Source organism: Triticum dicoccoides, chromosome 1A (assembly GCF_002162155.2).
Source record: "Triticum dicoccoides isolate Atlit2015 ecotype Zavitan chromosome 1A, WEW_v2.0, whole genome shotgun sequence".
In the NCBI taxonomy this organism is placed as follows: Eukaryota; Viridiplantae; Streptophyta; class Magnoliopsida; order Poales; family Poaceae; genus Triticum; species Triticum dicoccoides.
Genome location: NC_041380.1, coordinates 159,828,292 through 159,843,978, shown reverse-complemented (window position 1 = coordinate 159,843,978; position 15,687 = coordinate 159,828,292). Strand labels below are relative to the sequence as shown.

General features: G+C 45.9%; 1 long non-coding RNA gene across 1 annotated transcript; it reads right to left on the bottom strand.

Annotated features, from left to right (window-relative positions):
- Positions 1–2,176: 2,176 nt before the first annotated feature.
- LOC119276337 lies at positions 2,177–3,385 on the bottom strand. Its single transcript, XR_005136567.1, has 2 exons — positions 2,773–3,385; positions 2,177–2,595 (listed from the first exon to the last, which is right to left on the bottom strand). It is a non-coding gene; the product is annotated as an uncharacterized LOC119276337 (long non-coding RNA).
- Between the last annotated feature and the right edge of the window lie 12,302 nt (positions 3,386–15,687).

Here is a 15,687-nt window from a genome sequence, read left to right as displayed (position 1 = left end):
CCGTGTTGACATTTTTTCATACTCGCGACGATTTTAAAAGTTTTTCATCTGAAATTCATTCAGTGTAGTCGGTGAACTTCCTGCCGTTTTCACGTTGAACTTTTGTGACGTATTTTTGTTTGTAATTTTCTCATCCATTCATCAGTGTTACACAAAATGATATTCCTTTTGTACAAACTTCTCTCACAATAAATTTGTTAACTTTCTCCGACCGAGGACTTGAACTTATAACAACCAAAAAATTGGACATTGCCTTTTAATTCATTTTTCTCGTATTAAACACACACCATGTAGTACATGAACTTTTTCCATTTTTATAATTTGAATTATTTATTTTCTTTTTTAAATCAAATTGCTACCAAATAATAACTGAACTTCTTTGTGGATTGAGAGAATTATTTTAAAACGCAAAAACAATTTCTTGTTGTGTTTTTGAACATGGAAATACAAGGTGAACCTATCTCGCAAGAATTTCTGAACTTCCCGGGACAGAGCACTCGAACTTCTTTCAACAAATCTTTTAAGCTTTTAATTTCTATACTTTTATTCTCACCTGAAATGCATTGCTTGCAGTACTTGAACTTCTCATTGTTTTCACTATATATGAACTTCTGTCACATTTTTGTGTATACGTCGAATTACACGCAATTGAAGGAGCACGTGAACTTCTTGCAACAAACATTTTAAGCTTTTTGTTTTCTATTCTTATATTCTTATCTGAAACATTTTCCGTGTACTGGTTGAACTTACCGCTGTTTTTTCACCTTGAACTTCTGTCACGTATTTTTGTTCAACCTATCTCATAAGAATTTTTGAACTTTCTCAGGCTGAGCACTTGAACTTCTAGCGATAAAACTTTTAGCCTTTGATTTTTCATTCTTTTTTAAATACAAAATGCACACTGTGTAGTACGTGAACTTCTGTTAGTCAGCAATATGAACTTCTCAGACCATGCGTTATGCCGTCATTGCAAAAATAGAGTCTCCAAAAATGCAATGCATGAAAATGTTGAACTTCTGTAGCAGTTCTGTTTGAACTTCAGTCTGTTTTTCACGTGATGTATTTTGCCCTAACTCCCCAACCACTTACCGAAATTGAGCAAATGATATACCGGTGGAAAGCTGTTGAAAAACACGCAAATTTCGCGTGTTGACAATTTTTTCATACTCGCGAAGTTTGAACTTGTAGCTTTTCTAAAAAAATGGAAAATCTTCTTAATTTTTTTGTTGTTCTTGTATTTAATTCTAACTTCTTCATTTTATTCTTTAATAACGAGGAAAAAATTGAGTTTTTAATATACTTCAAACTTCTCTGTTATTTTATTGTGAACTTCTTAGTTTTATTCTTACAAAATATGTTTTTAAATAAGCATCAAACATTTCCTTTCAAATTGAACTTCATACTTTTATTTTTCGTAGAACGGAAATATTTTGAGTTATCCTTATAAAATGAACTACTCCGTTATTTTTAGTTTGAACTTCTTGATTTTTGATTATTTAATAACAAAGAAAATGAGTTTTCGATATATATCGAACTACACTATTTTGGTAATTGCGACTTCTTGGTTTATTTATTTTAGTAATGGAAAAATACTAGTTTTGTAATAAATATTGAACCGCTCCGTTACTTTAATTTGACCTTCTATATTTTTTGAACAAAACAGGGAAAACTCAATTTTTATATTTTTTAAACTACTTCGGTTTTTTTAATTTGAACTTCTTGATTTTATTTTTACATACGAAAAAAATCTGATTTTGTTTATAAATATTGACCTGCTATATTTTCCAAACTTGAACTTATTAGTTTAGTTTTAGAAACGGAAATTTATTTATATTTTCTTGTCTTTTAACTTATATATAGGCTTTTTTTGTTTTGTGAACTTCTAGTTTTTGCTTTTCAGCAAACTCTTTTTTTCTAAATGCCTTTTGGTTCGTTTTGAACGTCAACTTTCTTCTCTCTTTTCCAAACTACAAACATTACAATTCCCCTCTCACTTTTCTTCTCCATGGTGGTTTAACTTTTTGCGTCGTATTGCTCTCGACTAGAAGCACTTCCCATGATTTTTCCATGTGCACTATGTGTCTGAACTTTCCAAGGAATTTTTGAGCGGAATGTTATTTTTCACAAGATTTCTCAAAAAACAAAGGAAATAGTTGATGATAGATATAACAACAGATTAATGACTAGCAACCTATATTCACACACGCATTGTTTTGATTGTACACATTCACATACAAAATTTATTGTAAACATTTTGAGACAAAAAAACAATTTTTGGGTCTTTGTTTGTCCACGGTCACTGGCTTATGTGAACTTATATCCTTTCTGAATATGAACTTCTCCTCACAATCTAGACTAGTCGTGCCATCGCGTTTTCTCTAGGTTGACATTTGGAAAATATATGCTGATAGTGATACTGGAACATTTGTTTCCTTTTCAACTTCCACAAGCATGCATGAGCATGCTTTACACAAACACCTAGCATGAAAGGATTGCAAAGACTCCAGTGATGAGCCTGACATCCATTTTCTTCCTCTCTTTTTTGCGTTGTTGATGCTGCTAAACTAGAGCGTCTTCTGGTCAAAGAAGACAGGCCTGCAGTTCAAACATCAAGTCAATTCTTTCATAAGCAAAATACAGAAACATTTTTGCAGTTAGTTTTAGTGCAAATTGGGAGAAGTTCAAATCCTCCAGCAGAGAAGATATTTGTGAAGAAAGAGTGGTCAGGGAGAGGGAGGGAGTGAGATCAGGAAAGAGATGTAGCAGCAATACCTGCAACATTCGCGTCTGTCGACTGTCGCCATGGTCAGAGTTAGGTTGGCGCCGTCGTTGAGCAGGAGGCCATCCGTGATGTATTCATCAAGGAGGAGCTACGGTGTTTGGGGCGGGTGGCGCAGTAGCGGTGGCCCGGTTGCAGCACAGGAAGGGAGGTGCTCGGGGGGAGGTTGATGGCTGGTGGATCCAGGGGGAGGCTATCCGCCGCCGCCGCTGTGGAACCAGGGGGAGCGATGCACCGTCGCGGTGGATCCAGGGGCAGGGAGGCCGCCGCCGCGGTGGATCCAGGGGGAGGGAGGCCGGCGTGGTGGTTGCGGCGGAGGCCGGAGGCCTGTCGGGACAAGGGGGCGGCAGTGCACCAGGAGGAGGTGGGAGCGGCGGCCTCGCGCCGGAGGAGATGGGGGCGGCGACCTCGCGCCGGAGGAGTCGGGGCCGGCTGCGGCAGGGGGGCGCTTCGGGACCCAGGGGCGGCGACGCGCCAAGAGGAGTTGGTGGCGGCGGCTTCGCGCCGGAGGAGGCGGGGCCGGCGTCGCGCCCGGAAGGAGGCGGGGGCGGGGGAAGGTGGGCGCCGGCTGGAGGTCGCGGGCATGGGGGAAGATGGGCGATAGGATAAGAGGTTGGGACCTTTGGGCCTTTTCTGCTAGCTCGCCCGATCTCAGTAACTTCCCTTCGGGTCCTTACAGTGTACACCGTGATCCAAATAACTATTCTAATCATAGGATTAGAATAATACCACTCTTTCTCTCTCTCTATATATATATATATATAAGCCGAGCGCGCCTAGGGACGCGAGCAGAGCGCGCCCGCGGCGCCTAACGGCGAGCACAGCGTGCTCCGGCGCCTAACGTCGAGCAGAGCTTGCCGAGGGACGCGAGCAGAGGCCGGCACAGTGATACGTGGCAAATAAGACGAACTGTGCAAGCGATGTCGGAGACATCAAGCACGAATCAGATTAGAGTTGCGTGTGCGATACGTGGCATACAGTTGATCCATCCGAGCTGTTTGTGATGAAATAAGCCGTGTGTGTTGCGGGCAAATGCTTGCTGATACATAACCTTAAATTTAACCAAAAAGGTGTTAATTCATGTTACAAAAATTGTATAGCTGGAAACTATGTTCAAATACGACTCCAACGATATAATCTTTGGCGACATGCATTCATATTTTATTAGTTAAATCATACATATAAACCAGGACAGGGGTATAGTAGGTAATTAAATCGCAAACATTTTTTTGTATTAACCATATGTGTACGTGTCCTTTCGTCGTCCTCTCGCACGTCTTGTCACCTCGCTGCCGCAGACGGCTTACAGTGCAAGCTTGCGCAGCGCGTGGGGGCGTTCTTTTGGCCAAACGGTGGCACCAATGAATCGTCGGTGAGCCCGTTCCCGCGCAACCTCACAGGTTCCCGTGAAAGCTTCCCGGCCGACTCGGTGAAATCCCGCAAAATCCCAATGCTTACCGGCCTTCTATAAAAACCCTCACGGCCGACGAGTCCTGCGTCGCATTTTCCCCTCCCTCACTGTAGCTTATCTCATGCGCTTATCCCACAATCGCCAATGGCACCGGTCCGTCATCGTCCCTCGGCCACTCTGCCATCATCAGAGGACAGCTCCAGCTGGGAGGCTACACCACGGCGGCGGCGAAGTCGCCGGTGTAGTTTAGTGCGCGTTGCGTCCCTGTTGGGTGTGCGCGGAACACCCACCACATGCTCCGCCGCCGCTGCCCGTCTACTGTTGTTGCCGGCCGCCGTTGCCGCCACACCACCGTCGAAAGCCCGGGCCATCTCCCGCTCCGCTGCCGCGGCCCGAAGGCGGGAGGTGGTTGTCATGGCCGCCACCCCACTATCGGCCACTAATACGTCTCCAATGTATCTATAATTTTTTATTGTTCCATGCTATTATATTATCTGTTTGGGATGTTTAATGGGCTTTAATATGCACTTTTATATTATTTTGGGACTAACCTATTAACCGGAGGCCAAGTGCCAGTTGTTGTTTTTTTGCCTATTTCAGTGTTTCATAGAAAAGGAATATCAAACGGAATCCAAACAGAATGAAACCTTCGCGAGGATCTTTTTTGGAACAAACGCAATTCAGGAGACTTGGAGTGGAGGTCAAGGAAGCAACGAGGCGGCCACGAGGTAGGGCGGCGCCCCCCCACCCGCATGGGCCCCTCATAGCTCCACCGACCTACTTCCTTCGCCTATATATACTCTTATACCCTGAAAACATCCAGGAGAGGCATGAAACAAGTTTTCCACCACCGCAACCTTCTATACCCGTGAGATCCCATTTGGGGACCTTTTCCGGCGATCTTCCGAAGGGGGATTCGATCACAGAGGGCTTCTACATCAACACCATAGCCTCTCCGGTGATGCGTGAGTAGTTTACCACAGACCTTCGGGTCCATAGTTATTAGCTAGATGGCTTCTTCTCTCTCTTTGGATCTCAATACAAAGTGCTCCTCGATTTTCTTGGAGATTTATTCATTGTAATTCTTTTTTGCGGTGTGTTTGCCGAGATTGATTTGATATCTTTGCAAGTCTCTTCGAATTATCACTATGGTTTGGCCTACTAGATTGATCTTTCTTGCAATGGGAGAAGTGCTTAGCTTTTGGTTCAATCTTGCGGTGTCCTTTCCCAGTGACAGTAGGGGAAGCAAGGCACGTATTGTATTGTTGCCATCGAGGATGAAAAGATGGGGTTTATATCATATTGCTTGAGTTTATCCCTCTACAACATGTCATCTTGCCTAATGTGTTACTCTGTTCTTATGAACTTAATACTCTATATGCATGCTGGATAGTGGTCGATGTGTGGAGTAATAGTAGCAGATGCAGAATCGTTTCGGTCTACTTGACACGGACGTGATGCCTATGTTCATGATCATGCCTAGATATCATCATAACTATGCACTTTTCTATCAATTGCTCGGCAGTAATTTGTTCACCCACCGTAATATATGCTATCTTGAGAGAAGCCACTAGGGAAACCTATGGCCCCCGGGTCTACTTTACATCATATTATTTTCCCGTCAACTAGCCATTTTTGTCGCCGTTTATTTTGCAATCTTTATTTTCCAATCTATACAACAAAAATACCAAAAATATTTATCTTATTATCTTTATCAGATCTCACTTTTGCAAGTGGCCGTGAAGGGATTGACAACCCCTTTATCACGTTGGTTGCAAGGTTCTTATTTGTTTGTGCAGGTACTAGGCGACTTGCGTGTAGTCTCCTACTGGATTGATACCTTGGTTCTCAAAAACCGAGAGAAATACTTATGCTACTTTGCTGCATTACCCTTTCCTCTTCAAGGGAAAACCAACGCATGCTCAAGAGGTAGCAGCCACCGTGGCCATCACCCGCTCCGCCACCGCGGCCCGAAGGCGGAGGTGGTGGTCGTGGCCGCCACCCCATCGTTGGCCGTCGTGGCCGCCAGCCCACCGTCGATCACCGGGATCATCACACGCTCCGCCACCGCCGCCCGAAGGAGGAAGGCGGAGTTGGAGGCCCACACGTGCGTCAGCGACCTTGCGTGTGATACGTCTCCAACATATCTACTTTTTCTCATGCTTTTCCTCATGGTTTGGCCTCTAATTTGCATGATTTGAATGAAACTAACCCCGGACTGACATTGTTTTCAGCAGAACTACCATGGTGTTGTTTTTATGCAGAAATAAAAGTTCTCGGAATGGAACGAAACTTTTTGAGGATATTTTATACCAATAATAATAATTTCCGGAGCCAAGACCCACAGGAGAGGGGGCCCTGGGTGGGCACAACCCACCAGGGCGCGCCCCCTCTCCTGGCGCGTCTAGGTGGGTTGTACCCACCTGGTGGCTGTGACGCCCTCGATTCAATCATACACTAATCATACACGCAAATGTGTAAGATCAAGATCAAGGGCTCACGGGAAGGTATCACAACACAACTCTTACACAAATTTAAAATAATACAAGCTTTATATTACAAGCCTGGGGGCTCGAGGGCTCGAATACATAAGCTCGAATACACAGGAGACAGTGGAAGCAACAATATCTAAGAACAGACATAAGTTAAACAAGTTTTGCCTTAAGAAGGCTAGCACAAAAGTAACAATGATCGAAGAGGCTAGGCCTCCTTCTGGGGACCTCCTAACTACTCCTGGTCATCGGCGGTCTCCATGTAGTAGTATCCGTCGGTGAGGGCATCTGGCTCCGGGGATCCACCATCTGGTTGCAATAACCGGAAAGAAGGAAGAAGAGGGAAAAGGGGGTAGCAAAGCAACCGTGAGTACTCATCCAAAGTACTCGCAAGCAAGAATCTACACTACGTATGCATCGGTATTAATGAAATGGGTTGTATCTGCGGAATGAACTGTAGAATGCCAGAATAGAGGGAGAGCCTAGTCCTATCAAAGACTAGCATCTTTAGCATCTTCAGCGGTCTTGCAGCATTAGAAGAGTGCAGACTAGCATAAAATAAAGTAGAAGTAGTGTTATCAACCTCGCCTAGAGATTCTTCCTCGACTCCCTACGAGAAAGCAATCCCAGAGCCATACTATCTAGTTATCACCTCAAGTATTCAGTTCTAGTTGTATCGATTGGGATACAATTCCAAGTGTCCGTTACCGTAGGACAAGCTATCAATAGATGTTTTCTTCCCTGCAGGGGTGCACCAACTTACCCACCACGCTCGCTTAACTCTGGCAGGACACATTTTACTGGGTCATGCCTGGCCTCGGCCAAACAATACGACACAACCCGGCCTAGGCTTAATTGAGAGGTCAGCACGCCAGACTAAACCTATGCCCCCAGGGGTCTTGGGACATCGCCCCGGGAACTCTTTCATGTTGCGTTGACGGCTGGTGAGCATACTAGCCTCCCTTATACAAGGCGAGGCGTTCCAGTCCAACCCGGCGCATGCCGCTCAGTCGCTGACGTCTATTAAGCTTCGGCTGATGCATACGATGCAGAACGCCCATACTATACCCACGTGATGGTTAGCGCTATCAGGCCAGAGGCCCCTCGGATCAAATATCCAAATCGTAGTGGATTAGGAACGCGAGGTAACAAGGAGAGACTCACGAAAGATGTGACCCCGTCGCCCTATCTCGAGTACTTGTGGCAAGGGCTAAGAATGCCCGGCCACGCCTCGTAAGTATCTCGTAGGCACCTTCCAGGTCAACCCGACTCCTCGTCACTCGCAATTAAGGGCCGACCCGTCTTTAGTAACATGGTTCAGTGTAAAGTCATAGTAACCATAGTAACTATGTGTCTAACACCAAGGGAAACCCTGAGGAACCACCCTCGGTGGATTTCACTTGATGTAATCATCAAGGTGAATGTAAGAGGAACCACCCTCGAGGTTCACACTTGAGGGGTTGCACGACAGATTCGTATATGAAGTGGTTAAGGAGGAAATCACCCTCGATGACCACGACCGAATAGCTACACTACAGAGATCTCATTAGGAGTGATGTATGAGGTGCCACCCTAGGCAATCGAGAGTAACTCTGCAGAGTCATACAACTAGGGGGGTGATGTGCGGTGTCGGGGCCTGGACGTCGATCACGTTGATCGAGTCATCGAACATAAAGCGGGGCAACAAGGACAAGGTGGGGGTCACTGATGGATCACTAACCAACCTATACTAAGTAGTTTAGGATAAGAGGTAGGTAACAACAAGCAGGTTACAAAAGCAGGCTATGCATCAGAATAGGAGCAATCAATTATAGTAGCAAAAATCTAATGCAAGCATGAGAGAATGGAATGGGCGATATCGAGATGATCAAAAGGGGGGCTTGCCTGGAAGTTCTACTGAAAAGGAAGAAGTGTCGTCGTCGACGTAGTCGATCACAGGGGCAACATCGGTCTCGGGGTCTACCAGAGGGAAGAGGGGGAAGAAACAGTAAATATAAAGCAAACATAGCATCACAAAGCATAACATGGCAATATGCTGTGTCGGATGTGACCTAACGTATGGCTACACGATAAAGGTGAAGGGGGGAATCAATCGGGAAGGTATTCCCGGTTCCGGACCTGTGTCAGACAGATGACCGGAGGGGGAATGTTCCATGTTCAGATAGTTAGATGCATCTGACAGGTAAACGGACCGCGTATTTGGATTCGTCTCGTCGTTCTGAGGAACTTCCATGTATAAAACTTTTTCATCCGAGTTACGAATTATTTTCTACAACTTTTCAAACATTTAAACAATGTTATGAAAATATTATTAATTCGAAATTAAATAGCTAAAAGGCTATGTGTACCCACAAGTGTACACAGAAGTGTACCTGTGGCAGACATGTGGGTCCAGGGGGTCCAGTCAGCATCTATAGTCAGCAGTTTGACCAGTCAAAGTTGACTGGTCAACTTGGGCAAACGGCCCACATGTCATAGACTGTTAAGCTAATCTAACAATTAATTACGTAACTATGCAGGGTTAATTAAGTTAATTTACATTTTAATTAATTAATTAATTAACATTATTATATATATATATTTAAATCTCTTTTTTTAAAGGGGGCGTGGGGCCCCAACATCAGTGGCCCATGGGGCCTAAATGGGCGAGGGTTACGGGCGTGTGGGTGCGGGGCGCACCCAGGCACCCACCACGCGAGGGAAGGCGAGGTCGGCCGGGGATGTGCCCGATGGCGGCGAGGCCACGGTGGGGCGGCACCGGGGAGCGGGAGGGGCCGACGGTGGAGGGCGTGGGTGCAGTGGCGCAGGAGAGGGCGTCGCACCCGAGCGCTGGGCGACGCGAGGCCGGTGGAGCGAAGGCGAGGCGGCGAGCAGCGGGGTTAGGCGAGCGCTGGAGCAGGGAGGCGGTGATAGCCGTTGCAGGCGGCCGCGCGAGGAGAAGAGCGCGGACGGAGGAGGACGGGGGCGGTCGTGGCGAGGCGCCGGCAGGTGCGGCAGGGCGCCGCCAGGGCGGGCAAGCAGCCGGCGCAGAGGAGGCGGGCTGGAACAGCGCGGCACGGCGGCGGTGGTTCACGCGTGGGCCAGCGAGCGCTGGGACGGCTGAAGGCACTGGCGAGCGCAGCGGCGAGGTGAGCGCGCAGGGGAGGTGGTGGCCGGGCGCGGGTCGCGAGCGGACGGGGAGGCCGATGCATGGCCTGCACGCGGAGGACGCGGGGTAGGGGAGCGGTGAGCGGAGCACCGGCGCGGGGAGCAACAGCAGGGAATTGCGTTGGTCATGAGGCGCGGGTGACCGGGTACACGGAGAGCTCGGCCGAAGCTCGAGCGCCGTGGGACGGCGCGGTAAGCGGCTACGGCACGAAAGAGGGAAACAGAGAGGAATGAGAGCTCACAGTGGGGGCGCACGAGGGCCTAGTGACGGATTAGTAGCAGCAGCGGCGCGACAATGATGATGGACGACGGCGGTGACCCGATGAAGAAGAGGGAGCGGGCGTCGTCTTGGAGGTCCTCGGCGCTATCACGGTGGTGCAGACGGGGCCGCGGAGTATGGCGGTCGTTCTGGACATGCTAGCGGGTCTCGGGGTCGATGAGGAGCACGCAGACGGTGAAGGTGACGGCGACGGCGGCGCGTCAAGCGGAGCGGCGTCGGGTGTCCATGGGCATGGCGTCAACGGCAACAGGGTGCCACGGCAGTGCGGATCTGGTGAGAGGGGGAGGGAAGGAGGCGAGGTGGATCTGGGACCAAGAGAGGAATCGAGGGGATGAGGGGGAGTCCTTATCCTCTCCCCGACGGCACCGGCGAGGTGGTCACGGGCAACCCCTCCCTTGTAGCGACGCGGTCGGTGGAACAGGGGAGGTGGGCGAAGGGAATGGTGGGCCGGTTGTGGCCAGCCCAGGGGTTAGGGGCCGGAAGGCCCAGTTGGCCTGGGGTTTTCTTTTTGACTTTTTATTTCCTTTTTGTGTTTCCCTTTTATTTTGTTTTATTTATTTACACCCTAACTTAGTTTAAGTAAAAAGTAAAACTAGTTTCTAAACTAGTATTACTATTTATACCTCTTCCACAAAAAGCTTCGTACTCTAATAAATTAGTTTGTTATTTTAGAAATTATAAAAGGCATTTACATAATTGTTTAAGCCACTGTTTTATTCACAAAGGGCATTTAGACATTTTGGAAAAATGTTAGTTCACTACCAATATTATCAAAAGAATATTTGCCACATGATGAACATATTAGATTTCATGTGTGACAAATATGAATTTTTTTACTTTAGATTGGATTTGAATTTGAATTGTGATTTGGATCAAGCGAAGATTAGCAAAAGTAACATGATGACATGTCATCATTAACAGGGGATTACTGTAGCATGACACTGGGGGTGTTACAAATCTCCTCCAGTACAAGAAATCTCGTCCCGAGATTTAAGTGGGGAAGTAAAGAGTAACTTCGGGAGAAGTGACCCTTATATGGTTAATTATCTCGTGAACAATTCAGGGAATGAGGCAGAAGTATCTCTCAAGTTGAAACTTAATAGAACATTGAGAGCAAAGTATGAAGGTACAATAGGAAGTTTCAAGCAAATGGACAAACGATTGATACCTGAACTGAGTGTGAGAAAGGGGGTTCAGAGCATCGGGAATAGATCATCTCTCGAAAGGTGTCTCGTGACATGATACGAAGCCAAATGCAAGAATATTTTCAGAATCAAAGGTATACAGGAGAGTCAGGTTCCGATCCTGTGGAACTGTGGGTTATGGGCCCACCATGTGGGTTAAAAGTAGAAAGGGGGCCGATAGCAAGGCATGTCAGATGATAGACTGTCAGTTCTATTGCCAACAATGTTGGTACCAAGGGAGAGGGATGAAGAGAACTATTTTCCTGCTCGTTGAACGAGGCAGACCAATGGGCAAATTTCTCGTCCATCGGTGGTTACCGGAATGTCAACAGCAATAATAACAAGGTATACTGACAAATTGTACGCCAAGGTGTTTACATAAGCAGGGAACTATTACTGCTTAGATCCCATAAACCACAAGAAGGGTTAAATAAAACAATGGAAAAGAAAAGATGATCATTAGATTAATCAGTACATTGGAAAGGAAAATGTGTTTAAACACAAGTATTAGGAGCATATCCTCCACAAGAACAAGGGGAGCAGGATATACAAGATAGGACAGTATGCAGTTAATCACTTTAGTAAAGGGGCGAGGAAATTCATGACGTTACCCATACAAAGGTGTTTGGATAATCGATCATGAAACATTTAGCATTGTGCTTTGAATGCTCTTGTTGATGATCGAAGTACCACAGTCATGCTTTGGGATAGCATCGACATGGCCATCAGGTAAAGGACAGACTTTGGATTCACAAAGGATCCATCGAAAACAATTTATAAATTAAGTCACACAATTTTAGCAAGAAAGATGATGAGGGTAGGGCCCACGGGCTCAGTAATAATTCATCGAGGGGACAAGGATGATATTCCTCATCATGAATTCGATTGATAACCTAGAAGAGCTCAGAATATTGATGATGATCACGACATATTTGTCGAGAGGTTTCATTAAGATGTAATCAACCGATGATGACATCAAGTCAACGAAATGATGAAGCAAAAGGTTATTGGAACCATGGGTACGACACAAACTCGGAACCAAGCTTGTTGTTCAAGGTGAAACAATATGACTAGGATCGAGATTAGCTCATTGTCGAAAATTGTGCTCCGGGAAGGACAAAGTGGCACAGTTAAAATTCAGCACGATGATATAGTCGATCAGGCTAGGAATGACTTGAAGAATTATTAAACTCGTAAGCATCGAAAATTACTTAGAGTCATTGAATCGGAGTGCGGACTAGATTCACTTATCGGTGTTCTCGAGTGACTAATAACTCAGAATCAGGGGGAAATATGAAATTAGTGAGAAGCAATACTAGAAGAAGACTCATAGAAAGAAACACAGATCTTTGGTATTCTCGAGATACCGGAGGGTAATACTCGAAGGTAGATCAAAATAGAGGTTGTGGAGATGCATTTATCTGCAGAAGACAAGTGTTGTAACTTGTCCGAGAAATGGAATCAAAGGGGATCACTCATGGTCTGAACCACGATTGCAAAGGATCAAATCCCAGATATAAGATGATCTTATACCATGGGGATAATTAATTTTAAGAGAAGCTTCCATGATAAGATCTACATCGTGTCCATGGGCATGAACACAAAGTTCAAGGTCGACTCCCACTTCTTCAATGCATAACCTTTCATCCACTTCTCGTTTTCAAAGAAGTTGTAGTGTTGAAATTTTATCTGACGAAGGCCGGTAGTCTATAACCCGCATAACTTCCGGGTTCACACCGATTATGGAAGGTATAGGTTCAACACATCGGGGCATCTTAGGAACATATACCATAAACTTCAAGAGTAATTAACTCGAGCTTGAAAGCAGAGCATGGTTGACGAGGCATAGGATACAATTTACCAAAGGCATTATGTATCCGAGGAAAGACTCACAACGTGATTGAATATGAAGGACTCTGTCGGATAATAATCCAATCAAGGGTCTCACGGACCGCAAAGAATCTATTGTGAGTACCAATGTTCAACCAGAAGAAGAAATAATGCAAATACACCGGACTATAGTACTATACGAACAATTTCAAAGCTTAAATACAAAGGAATTACGATTGCCAGATTGGGAGATCAGAAACAGAGGCTCTGATCAAAAGAGAAGTTGGATAGACATAGATAGACAATCGATCAAGGTTTGATCTGCCGAGACCCAGCTCATGTCTGGAGTGGAGTCTGAGCTAGAAGGAAAATGATTACCAGGGAAATAACTAATGAATGTGTGCATTCATGCACATGTCGAATCAATAGGATAAGAATGACAATCTCAAAGCGGTTTAATGAATATTGTTAGACATGTGGAATTAACCATAATGCAAGGCGATAAGGAAGAACAGGAGCAATAGGTTACTGAGGATTATCGGAAGATCAAATAGTATTCCAAAGAATTTGTGAAACACATGAATAACTGGGGATGAACGGATCCCCGGTAAGTGTGAGGAATTATTCATACATGTATTCAAGCGGAAAAGGAGCTGCAAGGCAGCAGGCACAAAGGATTCTCGGAATATCCGAAGTATTTCAGGGTATATTGTAGTAACAAGAGCAATTGGAAATGAATCTATGGATGGCAAGTGTATGTAGCAATCCATAGGGATTTATCGGTGGTAGGGAATTGCAACAGCAAAGGACACAAGGGTCTCGGGAAAACAACGAAGAGTATCTTCAAAGTCTTCGGGTGAAGCAGACGATCATCTGGAATGAAGGGCTCTCCGAGGGAAGTAGTTGCGAGAACCTAGAGTTAGAGTCAGTAAAATCCTTTAACCCGAATAGAAGAGACATCAGAATCCCAGAGTAGGGACGAGGAATAAAAGATCCTAATACCACCCAATGGCGACGTGGGCCCGTAAGACACACAACCATGTTAATAAACAATTTTGAATGACTAGACACAACTTCGGCCAAGGAGTTGGAAAGGGGGATCCTACAGGAAGTCGGCTCTGATACCAACTTGTGACGCCCTCGATTCAATCATACACTAATCATACACGCAAATGTGTACGATCAAGATCAAGGGCTCACAAGAAGATATCACAACACAACTCTATACACAAATTTAAAATAATACAAGCTTTATATTACAAGCCAGGAGCCTCGAGGGCTGGAATACACAAGAGTCAGCGGAAGCAACAATATCTGAGAATAGACATAAGTTAAACAAGTTTTGTCTTATGAAGGCTAGCACAAAAGCAACAATGATCGAAGAGGCAAGGCCTCCTGCCGGGGACCTCCTAACTACTACTAGTCATCGGCGGTCTCCATGTAGTAGTATCCATCGGCGATGGCATCTGGCTCTAGGGATCCACCATCTAGTTGCAACAACCGGAAAGAAGGAAGAAGAGAGAAAAGGGGGTAGCAAAGCAACCGTGAGTACTCATCCAAAGTACTGGCAAGCAAGGATCTACACTACATATGCATCGATATCAATGAAATGGGCTGTATCTGTGGACTGAACTGCAGAATGCCAGAATAGAGGGAGAGCCTAGTCCTATCGAAGACTAGCATCTTTAGCATCTTTAGCGGTCTTGCAGCATTAGAAGAGTTCGGACTAGCATAAAGTAAAGTAGAAGTAGTGTTATCAACCTTGCCCAGAGATTCTTCCTCGACTCCCTACGAGAAAGCAATCCCAAAGCCATACTATCCAGTTATCACCTCAAGTATCCAGTTCTAGTTGTATCGATCGGGATACAACTCCAAGTGTCCATTACCGTAGGACAGGCTATCGATAGATGTTTTCTTCCTTGCAGGGGTGCACCAACTTACCCACCACGCTCGCTTAACTCTGGCCGGACACACTTTACTAAGTCATGCCCGGCCTCGGCCAAACAATATGACGCAACCCGAACTAGGCTTAATAGAGAGGTCAGCACGCCGGACTAAACCTATGCCCCCAGGGGTCTTGGGCCATCGCCTCGAGAACTCCTGCACGTTGCGTGGGCGGCCGGTGAGCAAACCTAGCCTCCCTTATACAAGACGAGGCGTTCCAGCCAACCGGGCGCGCGTCGCTCAGTTGCTGACGTCTATTAAGCTTCGGCTGATGCATACGACGTAGAACGCCCATACTATACCCACGTGATGGTTAGCGCTATAAGGGCATAGACCCCTCGGATCAAATATCCAAATCATAGTGGATTAGGAACGCGCGGTAACAAGCAGAGACTCACGAAAGATGCGACCCCGTCACCCCGTCTCGAGAACTTGCGACAAGGGCTAAGAATGCCCAGCCACGCCTCATAAGTATCTCGCGGGAACCTTCCAGGTTAACCCAACTCCTCATCACTCGCAATTAAGCTTGCGCAGGTACCCCTCAGGGCTGACCCGTCTTTAGTAACATGGTTCAATGTAAAGTCATAGTAACCATAGTAACTGTGTGTCTAACACCAAGG